Source organism: Ranitomeya variabilis, chromosome 8, assembly GCF_051348905.1.
Source record: "Ranitomeya variabilis isolate aRanVar5 chromosome 8, aRanVar5.hap1, whole genome shotgun sequence".
Classification (NCBI taxonomy): Eukaryota; Metazoa; Chordata; class Amphibia; order Anura; family Dendrobatidae; genus Ranitomeya; species Ranitomeya variabilis.
The window spans coordinates 2,600,641-2,613,024 of NC_135239.1; the positions used below are offsets into that span (position 1 = coordinate 2,600,641).

The 12,384-nt window shown below is 48.0% G+C and overlaps 1 long non-coding RNA gene across 1 annotated transcript; it reads right to left on the reverse strand.

Moving 5' to 3' along the window:
• Positions 1-217: 217 nt before the first annotated feature.
• On the reverse strand, positions 218-851 carry LOC143788486 (uncharacterized). Its single transcript, XR_013218644.1, has 3 exons — positions 771-851; positions 608-692; positions 218-246 (listed from the first exon to the last, which is right to left on the reverse strand). It is a non-coding gene; the product is annotated as an uncharacterized LOC143788486 (long non-coding RNA).
• Between the last annotated feature and the right edge of the window lie 11,533 nt (positions 852-12,384).

Sequence of the window (12,384 nt, forward strand, 5' to 3'; positions counted from 1 at the left end):
AAGAAACATAAACATATATAAATATATATACATATATATAAGACATAGCATTTTACAGGTATTGCCTCCTGTCACGGGTGAGAGGAATCCCCCCTTGTTGTAGGTGAGAGTAACGTTCCGCGTGATTGGAGGTGATCTCATAGTAGTTCAAAGGACGGTAGGCACGAGAAGATACCGGGGTGAGGTTTACCTTAGCAAGGTGAATAGTGGTGTAGCACAAAAGTATCCTTGTAGCATATAGAAAATCTATAAAGAATAAATAGTGTTAGTAGGACAACCTAAAGCCAAATATTGAGAAAATTACCTTGCATAATATTTTATTTATAATAGACTGATAGCCCTGCTTAGTGGTACCGTAGATATAATCTGTCAGGAATATATAGGAGGAAATGAATGTATGGTAAAGCAAGACACATGGAGGGGCATGTACAGTAATGGTGCCGGAAGTTGTACCTGTCGAAGCTGGTAAGGGTACTAAATGGTATAGTAGTGGCCCAGAACAAATTGCAATAGTCCTATTGTGCCGCAGGATGGAACCTGTAGAGGATGCACCCGATTAGGGGATTGCCAGCATGGACATGTAAAAGGCAGTACTGTATGGTATTACCTGGTAACGTCAGTAGATAAGGAGAAATGTTATCCTCGTAGGGAATGCTCATTGGTTGGTGGGTCCGGAGTATTACAGCTGCACTCTGTTATAGATGCACCAAGTTAGACTGTGTACGTACAGTACAGGAGTGAAAGTAGAAAATGGTTATAAAGGGTATTACCTTGCGCTGCTGTTAATGTGGGACTATTGTAAGATTTCTCTGGCAATACAGGTAAATAGGTAGCATTAGCTACAATAAGGCTGCAGGTGGAAGACCTCTGTGAAGAGATATATAGTGCAAATCAAATGTCTGAGTGCTATCAGGTTCAAGGCATACATAAGTAGTGCATAGGGAAAGGCATCATGAAATGTTACCTTGTAATGTACCTAGTAAGAGACTCCACCTGAGAGCAGGGACAAGATTGCACAGTTAGCAAGGGGGCTGGAGGTAAAGGGCCTCTGCAGAAAAATGCATATTGTGAGCCGGCACCCTGGAAAATACCAGGGTCATATGTCATAGAGAACAGTGGGCTACAAATACATTGGTGGGTCAGGGTATTACCTGGTGACGCTGTGGTATCAGCGGCGCTCCTGCGCCTTGCTGTGTGAGCAGGTGCTAGATGGCGTCCTGTGTATATTCTAGTATATACGGTATGTAATATATACACATGTATGTGTGTGTGGCTATATGTGTATATATATATATATATATATATATATATATATACATATAATATATATATATATATATATATATATATATAGCTAGGTCACCATAAAAGGAGGGGGGCCAAGACACATTTCTTGCACAGGGGCCCCAAGCTGTCAGTATCCACCTTTGCCCAGGGGTCAATTGTACTCGCATCTTACAGAAGGAAGTACAACTGAGGCTCTGACTTCCGGATCAAAGCGACATGAGCAGTGTGATCAGATCATGTGATCATGCTGCTGACGTCGCTCATTCGCAGTGCAGAGGTGAACACTGGTGGTAAGTGCTCCAGTGGAGCAGAAGACACCGAAGATTAAGTGCACGGGGGGGACAATTGGAGTGGGGATGGGGGGCTTTACTATGTGTGGGGAAAATTGGCATGAGGATGGGTGTGTTTAATGTGTGGGGTGAGATTTGGAGTGGGGATGGGGGATTTAATGTGTGGGAGAGATTTGAGGACACAAAATAAAGAGCAAAGGGGAGATGAGGAAGCAGTACAGGGGAATGGGGGGCATATATGAGGAAACAGTATGGGGGAATGGAGGGCATATATGAGGAAACAGTATGGGGGGATGGGTGCAGACAGTATGGGGAGCGAATGGGGGAATGTATGTGGACACAGTATGAGTAGTGATGTGAAAAATGTATGTGGACAGAGTACGGGGAGTGAGGGTGATGGGATGTGTGCAGACACAGTATGGGGAGTCAGGTGAGCAGGCCGTATAGAAAGTGAGGGGGTAAATATATTAGAAGACAGTATGGTGAACAGGAGGGATGTGAGAGGAGACAGTATGAGGAGCGAGGGGAATAGTAAGAGGACACAGTATGGGGGGAGAAAAGTGAGTGGGCACAGAATAGAAACTGAGCAGTCAGTTCATAGCATGGGGGATAGTCTAAGGCCACAGCCAGGAGCGGACAGAATACCAAGGAGGGGGAGTGTGATGAGAGAGTACAGTATACATACTAGGCCCTATAGGGGGGACTCAATGTGAGAGGACAGTGTGAAGAGGGGGCCGGTATGGAAAGGAGAGGTCAGTGTGAAGAGCATGTACCATAAGAGGGACAGTGTGGGGGTCATATTTTGTGCAGACACTATAGTGAGGGGCAATTTTTCATTCAGGAGCATTATAATGACACTTGTATCTTTAAGGGCGTCATGTGGAGATTTTCTGCAAAAGAGCGGAGAAGATGGAGGTCTGCAGAGACGGCTGTGGAGGAGAAAACTCATCATGGGATCTGGACAAGATGAAGAAAAGAAGGAGAACGACTCCAGAGGCGACGTCATCTATAAGGTACCTGGATGTAAATGTTATTTGTGATACTGACTAACTCTCATGTTTTTATTTATGTTAGGAGCATTAAAGGGGATGTCCAGGTTTATATTGAGTCTGCAGTCATTCTTTGTGACTGCAGACTTCTGAGTTCTCACAGTGCGCACTGCACGCTGTCAGGATTCTCTCTTGCTGGTGATTTACATTCCTGCGGTCACATGCTGACTAGACATGTGTGGCCTCACTCTATGAAAATGAACTGAGCGAGGCCGGGCACGTCTAGTCGGAATGTGGCCAGAAGTATACAAATTGCATGCTTGTGCTGACAAGACTGTCCGCCGGCAAAGGAGAATCCTAAAAGTGTGCAGTACATTCGTTGTGAGAATTCAGAAGCTGCGATGTCAGGATTCAGCTCTGCAGGTTCCAGTAGTCATCACATGGACACTTCACTCACATGCGATTTTCATACTTGTGGTCCTGTGACAACAAGCTTCTCTGTTTTTCACTGATCATTGAGAGCATTAGGGAGAGGAGCTCGTGGGTACATGACTGTGTGCAAATTGCATGTGTGCTGGGGGCGCCAAAATGAATTATTTCCCCGGGTGCCAGAAACCCTAGATACACCTCTGCCGGTATGCTACTGTGAGCAGTGATTACCGGGTCCGGTGGAGGGAGGTCTGTGCACAGGCAGTGAGGCAGGGACTGAGGGTGTACACAGAGAGAGAACGGAGACCCAGAGACTGCCCATCCCAGTCTACGCCGTGGCCTGGAGCCCTCGTTATTGTAGGAATATGTCAGTTAATAAATTGACCTAAAACTACACTATAAAGCTGAAGAAAAACAGAGAGGGATGGTTAGGGATGAGCTAGCAAGGTGCAGGGACAGGTAGTGATGGCTACTTGCGGACATGTGCAGCACTTGCGGTGAGACAAAAAACCACTGCTAGCAGTGTTTCTATTGCTGCAAGTACCGTATTTACCGGATCGCTGCAAAACCGCAAGTGCCGCACATGTCCACAAGTCCCATAGGGAAGGAATGAGGCTGAACGCAGTGAACAGATCTGCTGCAAAAGGCTACTTTCACATCAGCGATTTTTTGCCAAAGTCACTGCCGATAGTGTCATACTCACCAATTAGGGAGGCAGCACTAAAAGTGCCTAGGGCAGCAGAAACTCTAAATACGGCCCTGGGTGGAGAAGTTGGTTTTGGAGGTGGATGGCTGGATAGTTGGGAGGAAGGGCTCTGGGGGTTGTCGACTAAAACTGTCTCTGAAGTTCTCAATCTTCTGCTTGACAAATGAGGCAAAGTCTTCAGCTGAGATGAGTGGGAAGGGAGGAGGTGCTGGGGGACGGAGGAGAGAATTGAAGGTGTGCCAATATTTGCCAGTGTGGTATTTCCGTGACAGCCCTCATATATCTGCGTGCTCCAAGTTTGGGCATTGTAGGCCGGTGGACCTATTTTTTTGCTGTCTGTTACTCTATTTATATACAGCATTATTTAGCATAAAAAAATAGAAAAAAGGCCACATATTTGCCTGTGTGTAGACAAAGGAGTACTTACACTTGACAATGATAGATAAAGACTGAGGTATGTGTAGATATATAGTAAGAAAATATTTATTAATACAAACACCTCATATAAAGCATATAAGTACAAAGTACATGTCACAACTGTTAGGGCTAGCGGAACGCACCAAGTAATAGGGTGATAGATACGAGGTGCGTTCGCAGCCCGGGGTCCACCGTGCAGAGATACCTGCTGCAAGTACTGGCGGATGGACACTGCGCTCACACATGGGTTAAACTTCACACCGTGTGAAATGAAAGCGAGCTCTTTTCCCTCAGAGTCGCACTGTACACAGGGACTAAAACCCTAACTAAAAGTTGTGCTTGCTCTGGAACTCTTCGGTGCTAACCACGCACATGAAGGAACCCGATGCTAAGCCAAGGCTAATTGCCCCCACTGACGCTAGCTGCCTGCCTGAGTGTACAGCCCCAAGGCTAAACAGACTCACACCACTTATATACAGTGTGGCAGAGTATCCACTGGCAACCACCAAACACAAATGATTAGAGTTGAGCGACTTTTACTTTTTTCGGATCGAGTCGGGTTTTGCGAAACCCGACTTTGTCAAAAGTCGGGTCGGGTGAAATCGGCCGATTATTGCGAAAAGTCGGGGGCCGCCTGAAACACGAAACCCAATGCAAGTCACTTAGGAATCAAAGTCGGCAGTGAGTGGAGGCCAGAAAAACTCCTAGAGTGCCCATTTTAATGCCAAAAACATCAATTCTTATTACTGAAGCTTGTCAATCTTAATTTACTTTATAATAATAGTTAGGCATTGAAAATTGGGGGTCACTTGGCTAAAGTTGTAGGGGGGTAGGGCTGGCTCAAGATTTTTGTGGGCCCAGGAAACGTAGAATACATCACGGCGGTGGAGCAGGGAGAGGTAAGTATTTCAACTTTACAAGTGCTGTGATCCTGAGCAAGCAGGGGGGCCCCACTCGTTGGCATTGGCACTGGCACAGGGCCCCTCATAGTACGGCGGTGTGTTTGAGGGCTGGTGGTGCCTCCCACCGGCAGAGACACTTTTGCGTACTATGAGGGGCCCTGTGTCAGTGACGTCGCCAACGAGTATGCCCCCCCACCTGATGAAGGTACCTGCACTTTCATCTGCACCTTCCTGTTTGGCCCCGTGTAAGGTGGTATAGTATGCGGGAAGGGGAACCTGACTTTCAGCAGGGTCAGATTCTGGCTGTGTAGAGTGAAAGGGGAATGTAGTGGTCTGGGTCAATGTACCAGCAGACTCATCTAGCAGTGGCTGGGCAATGGGCAGAATGAGGAGGAAACACAGATATAGGCCCAAATAATAAAGTGGGCTAAATGCAGTTCAAAATTGGTGACTGGACTAAACAGGTGGCATTGCTTTGTTCAGTGGAGGAAAACTGTAATGAGTGGCAGACACAGTTAGTAGGCCAAAAAAATAAAGTGGGCTAAATGCAGTTCAAAATTGGTAATAGGGCTAAACAGGCGGCATTGCTTTGTTCAGTGGAGGAAAACTGTAATGAGTGGCAGACACAGTTAGTAGACCCAAATAATAAAGTGGGCTAAATGTAGTTCAAAATTGGTAACAGGACTAAACAGACGGCATTGCTTTGTTCAGTGGAGGATAACTGTAATGAGTGGCAGACACAGTTAGTAGGCCCAAATAATAAAGTGGGCTAACTGTCTGCCCTCATAAATAAACAGGTGGCATAGCTAGGTACAGGGGTGGGCTCTGCTGAGTAGCAGACAGTGGTAGTTGGCGCAAAGTATTAACTGGTCTAAATGGAGGCCAGGGCCCCTGTATATTTTTACTATCATCTATCATTTCAACACATTTTTACTGGCAGTGCCATTGAAGGATTTAACAGCACAGACTACACAGTGGTGGAGCAGGGAGAGATAAGTATTGCAAGTGGTAGAGCACTGTTCGAGCTGGGAGTCAGACCATTTAGGGAGGTATAAAAATGGCCTATGGTGGACATTCAGCAGCTGCACATAGAGGAATTGGAGAAGTCAGTAAGAGGAGGCCAAAAGCAAGACATTTTTCAGGCAAGCTACGTGTCAGCAGGGGAAGGTGGGGCCAAATAATTTGAAATCCATGATTGGTTCATTTTAATGAAGGTTAGATCATCCACATTTTTGGTAGCCAGACGTGTCCTTTTTTCGGTCAGTATTGAACCAGCAGCACTGAAGACTCTTTCTGATAGCACACTAGCTGCTGGGCAAGCGAGCTCCTGTAATGCATATTCTGCCAATTAAGGCCAGGTGTCTATTTTAGATGCCCAGTAATCAAAGGGGAATGACCTGTGAGGGAGAACATCGATAAGGGAGGAAAAGTAGTTTGTAACCATACTGGACAAATGTTGTCTCCTGTCACTTTGAATTGATGCTGCAGTACCTGTCGTGTCAGCGGTCATTGCGAAATCACTCCACAACCTGGTCATAAAACCCCTCTGTCCAACGCCACTTCTGATTTGTGCACCTCTAACACCTCTGCCATGTTGCCCCCTACGGCTCGTGTGAGAACCATCACCGTCGCTGTGTGCTGGGAATGCCTGAACCAAACGGTCTACAAGAGTTGCTTGTTTGGTAGCCAATATTTGCTCAAGGTTCTCATGTGGCATGATATTTTGTAATTTTCCTTTATATCGTGGATCCAGGAGGCAGGCCAACCAGTAATTGTCATCGGTCATCATTTTGATAATGCGGGGGTCCCTTTTTAGGATATGCAAGGCATACTCAGCCATGTGGGCCAATGTTCCAGGTGTCAATTCACTGCTTGTGCTGGGTTGAGGAGCACTTTCTTGCAAATCAACATCACTTGTGTCCCGCAAAAACCATGTACCTGACCTTGCAACGCCACCAGTTTCTATTCCCCCCTGAGAAGCATCCTCCTCCCATAAGTATTCATCCCCATCATCCTCCTCCTCCTCCTCTTCGTCCGCCACCTCGTCCTGGACAGTTCCCTGAGCTGACAATGGCAGACTGTCATCAAGGCTTCCTTCATCCTCGGCTACAGATGCCTGCTCCTTAATGTGCATCAAACTTTGCATCAGCAGACGCATTAGTGGGATGCTCATGCTTATGATGGCGTCGTCTGCACTTACCAGCCGTGTGCATTCCTCAAAACACTGAAGGACTTGACAGAGGTCTTGTAGCTTCGACCACTTTACACCAGACAACTCCATGTCTGCCATCCAAGTGCCTGCCCGTGTATGTGTATCCTCCCACAAATAAATTACAGCACGCCTCTGTTCGCACAGCCTCTGAAGCATGTGTAGTGTGGAGTTCCACCTTGTTGCAACGTCGATTATTAGGCGGTGCTGGGGAAGATTCAGTGATCGCTGATGGTTCAGCATACGGCTGGAGTGTACGGGTGACCGGCGGATGTGCGAGCAAAGTCTTCGCACCTTCAGGAGCAGGGCTGGTAACTCCGGATAATTTTTGAGGAAGCACTGTACCACCAGGTTCAAGGTGTGAGCCAGGCAAGGTATGTGTTTCAGTTCTGAAAGGGCTATGGCAGCCATAAAATTCCTTCCGTTATCATTGACTACCTTGCCTGCCTCAAGATGTACACTGCCCAGCCATGACTGAGTTTGTTGCTGCAAGTACTCGGCCAGTACTTCCGCGGTGTGTCTGTTGTCGCCCAAACACTTCATTTGTAACACAGCCTGCTGACGCTTACCACTAGCTGTTCGATAATTGGACACCTCGTGTGCAACACTGGTAGCTGCGGATGGAGTGGTCATGCGACTGCACTCTGTGGACAAGCTTTCGCTTCTGGAGGAGGCGGAGGGGTGGCGAACGCCTACAGCCAACTGTTTCCTAGACCGTGGGCTAGGCAGAACTGTCCCACTATGGCTGTCCCCTGTGGACCCTGCATCCACCACATTAACCCAGTGTGCCATGATGGACACGTAACGTCCCTGGCCATGCCTACTGGTCCATGCATCTGTTGTGAGGTGCACCTTTCCACTGACTGATTGCCTCAGGGCATGGACAATGCGGTCTTTGACATGCTGGTGGAGGGCTGGGATGGCTTTTTTTGCAAAGAAGTGCCGACTGGGTAGGTCATAGCGTGGTACTGCGTAGGCCATCAGGTCTTTGAAAGCTTCGCTTTCAACCAACCGGTAGGGCATCATCTGTAATGAGATTAGTATAGCAATGTGGGCGTTCAAACCCTGTGTACGTGGATGAGAGGATGAGTACTTCCTTTTCCAAACGAGAGTCTCTTGTAGGGTGAGCTGGACTGGAGAGCTGCATATGGTGGAACTAGCGGTGTCGGTGGTGGACATGGCGGATTGAGAGAGGGTTGCTGATGGTATTCTTGATGTTGGCCTACATACAGTGTTTCCTACCAATAACTTTGTGATTCCCTGACTGCTTTGGCCTTGCGACGATACCTCCACATTTGCTGCTGGTGGTGTCCTAACCGGTGGGCTTACAGTGAGGGAAGCAATGTAGCATTGCTGACTACCTTCATTCTGAGCAGGTGCACCAACGGTACGTTACGTTTGGTAGTTAGTCCAGGCTTGCAAGTGCATGCTGGTTAAATGTCTAAGCATGCACATTGTATTTAAATTTTGAAGATTCTTCCCTCTGCTAAAGCTCTTTGAGCATTTCTTACAGATAACTTTTGACTGATCATTTGGATCTTGGTTAAAAAATTGCCACACTACACTCTTCCTACTATGGAATACCTTTTCAGGCATTGCACGCTGTGCTACTTTCACCAGAGGGCCACGCTGTCCTAAAACTGTTTTTGTTTTTGACACACATTTTTGGCCTGATACGGGCCTGCCAGATGACAGCTGTTGCGATGTAGATGGCTGCTGCGGATCATCCTCCGCTTCTGAGCTACTGGCAGCGCCAGTCCCAATGGCTGCCAATCTGGGTCAACAACTGGGTCATCTATCACCTCCTCTTCAATGTCATGTGCACTGTCCTCTCTGTCACCATGTAAGGTGCTATAGTGTTTGGGACGGGGCACCATAGTCTCATCAGGGTCAGATTCTGGCTCATTACACTGCGAGGGCAATGTAGTGATCTGAGTCAATGGAACAGCATAATAGTCTAGCTGTGGCTGTGCATCAGTGCACTCCATGTCCGATTCTTCTTGTAATTGGCAGTGTACAATTTCCCTTTCTAACCCAGGCACGGTATGTGTAAAGAGCTCCATGGAGTAACCTGTAGTGTCACCTGACGCATCTGTCACTTTTGGTTTGGGTGAAGGACACAAGGAAACGTTTTGTTCCTGACCAGGAGCATCCACTGACGACTCGCTGCTTTTATATTTGGAACTTTCTGAAGAGGAGGCAAAAGAGCTAGAGGCTGAGTCAGCAAGGAAAGCCAAAACTTTTTCCTGCTGCTCCGGCTTTAAAAGAGGTTTAGCTACTCCCAGATAAGGGAGCCTTCGAGGCCTTGTGTAGCTAGACGATAACGCTGGCTCAACACCTCCAGCCTTAGGTGCTATTTGGCTTTTGCCACTCCCACCAGATGCACCACCTCCACCATCAGTACCAGCTGGCAATCACCGCCCACGGGATCTTCCACCAGACTTCCCCATTTTTTTGAAAATCTAACCAAAATAACAACCGTTATATGGTACTGTGAAACAAGGTAGAAGGTGTATCTAAACTTGTTGAGAATTTAAATCTCCCTTTTTTTTGGGAGACTGAACCAAAACTCAGGCCCAGTGTATAAAACAACACAATGTGAGTGGCAGAACGTGGCTGGCTGATATACGACAAACTAGCAGGACTGAAGTATATCCACTTTGGGAGAATTTGAATCTCACTTTTTTTTTTGGAGACTGAACCAAAACTCAGGCCCAGTGTATATAACAACACAATGTAAGTGGAAGAAAGTGGCTGGAAGATATATGAAAAAATACAAGGACTGTAGTACAGTTTCAGTCTCCCTACAATGATCTCAGGACAAGTATGGCAGCAATAAAAAGGACTGCTGCACACAAAAGTGTGGACAAATAAACAAGATAACTGTGCAGAAAGGAGCAACAGGATTTTTGCTTTTAAAAAAGCAGTTGGTTTGCACAGCGGCGTACAAACAGCAATGCAGCTATCAGGGAGCCTTATAAGGCAGCCTAATAAGCTACAGAGCTGATGCACAGAAATCTAGCCTCCACTGTCCCTGCAAAACAAAAGTGGTGTTGGACAGTGAAAATCGCTACAGCACAAGCGGTTTGGGGGTTAATCTTCCCTCCCTAACTATATCCCTTCTCTGATGAAGCTGCAGCAACCTCTTCCTATGCTAAGATCGGCAGAAGTAAGATGGCGGTCGGCGTGCACGCCCCTTTATAGCCCCTGTGACACCGCAGAAAGCAAGCCAATCACTGTCATGCCCTTCTCTAAGATGGTGGGGACCTAGACCTATGTCATCACGCTGCTCACACTCTGCGTCCTCCTTCATTGGCTGAAAAATGGCGCTGAAAGCGTCATACGAAACGTGACTTTTGCACGCAGATCACCGACCTCCTGGCCGATCCCACACTAGGATCTGGTCGGGTTTCATGAAACCCGACTTTTCTGAAAGTCGGCGATTTTTGAATTTGTCCGATCCGTTTCGCTCAACCCTACAAATGATACTAGCGCACGGCCGTGCAAACCTTTTATAGCTGTAGCAGTTCAGGACCTTCCTAGTGGACCATTAGGAGCTGCTCCAGGACCTGAGTGTGTAACCCCCATCCTCCAATGAGAGGTCTTCCCCTGGCCATGGTCAGGAGGGGAAAAGCAGGACTTAGTCCCAGGAGCGCCTGCTCACCGCCGACAGCACTAGTTATAATGGCTGAACCTGGAAGGGCAGCAATAACCAAACATGCAGGTTCTGTCCTGGCCAGGTGCTGGGACCGACGTCTCCGCTGAGCAGCCTCCGCTGAGCAGCCTCCACTGCGGCTGGAGAAGAATGGGAGACCGCAGTGGACATGGCTCGAGATTCCCCCTGTGCAGCGGCAGGAACTCGATGCCTAACATTACCCCCCCTCCTTGGGCCTCGCTACGCTCAAAGGCTGCAATGACCAGCGGAGCCCGAATGGGCTCCACAGGCTCCCAGGTTCTATCCTCTGGGCCATGGCCATTCCAGTCCACCAGATAGTATTTTTTGCCACGTACCACCTTGCACCCCAAGATAGAGTTCACCTCGTACTTATCCGTGGATGAACCCGATATCCCGGCAGGTGACTCAGAAAACTGGGACATGTAGACGGGCTTTAAGAGGGATACATGAAAAGTGTCCGTGATACCTAGGAACGGAGGAATAGCCAAATGGTTGACCTGTTCCAGAACCTTGAAAGGGCCTATGTAGCGAGGTGCAATCTTAGTGGACTCAACTCGCAGCCTGATTTTATGGGCTGAGAGGCACACTAAGTTGCCAGGAGCAAAGGTCAGAGCGGGGCGCCGGTGTGCATCAGCAGAAACCCTCATTCTCTCCTTGGAGGCCTGGATGGCATCCTGTGTGCGGTCCCAAATGTCACGTGCCTCCACCGCCCAGTCTGCCAACCTAGAATCGGTGGATGACACGGGCATGGGCACAGGGACACACGGATGCTGGCTGTAAGTAAGGAGAAATGGAGTCTGCCAGGTAGAGTCAGCTACAGCATTGTTCAAAGCAAATTCCGCCCAAGGTAACAAAGATGCCCATTGCCTGGTGGAGACAAAATGTTGCAAGTATGTGACCAGAGTCTGGTTGACCCTCTCTACCAACCCATTCGTCTTGGGATGATATGCAGAAGACAGATTCAGCTCAATGCTGAGTAAACGACAGAGCTCTCTCCAGAACCGAGATGCAAACTGAGGACCCCGGTCACTGACAATTTTGTCAGGCATGACATGTAGATGGAAAACATGTTTAATGAGCAACGCCGCTAAGGCCCATGCAGAAGGTAACCGTGGAAACGGAACCAAGTGCACCATTTTAGAAAAATGGTTGGTGACTACCTAGATAACTGTGTAGCTACAAGACTTGGGTAAGCCTACCACGAAGTCCATCTCGACCATCTCCCAGGGCCTGTCTGCCACCGGCAAGGGGTAAAGTAGCCCAGCAGGCCATTGCCGAGGAGACCGATTCATTTCGCAGGAGACACATGCCCGAATATAGTCCCCGACGTCACGGGCCATATGTGGCCACCAGTACGTCCTCGCCAAAAACTCAGATGTCCTCTTGGTCCCAAAATGTCCACCCACCCTGGACGTGTGAGCCCAAGAGAGAACCTCTAGTCACAAATTAGATGGAATGAAAGTCTTGTCTGGGGGCACA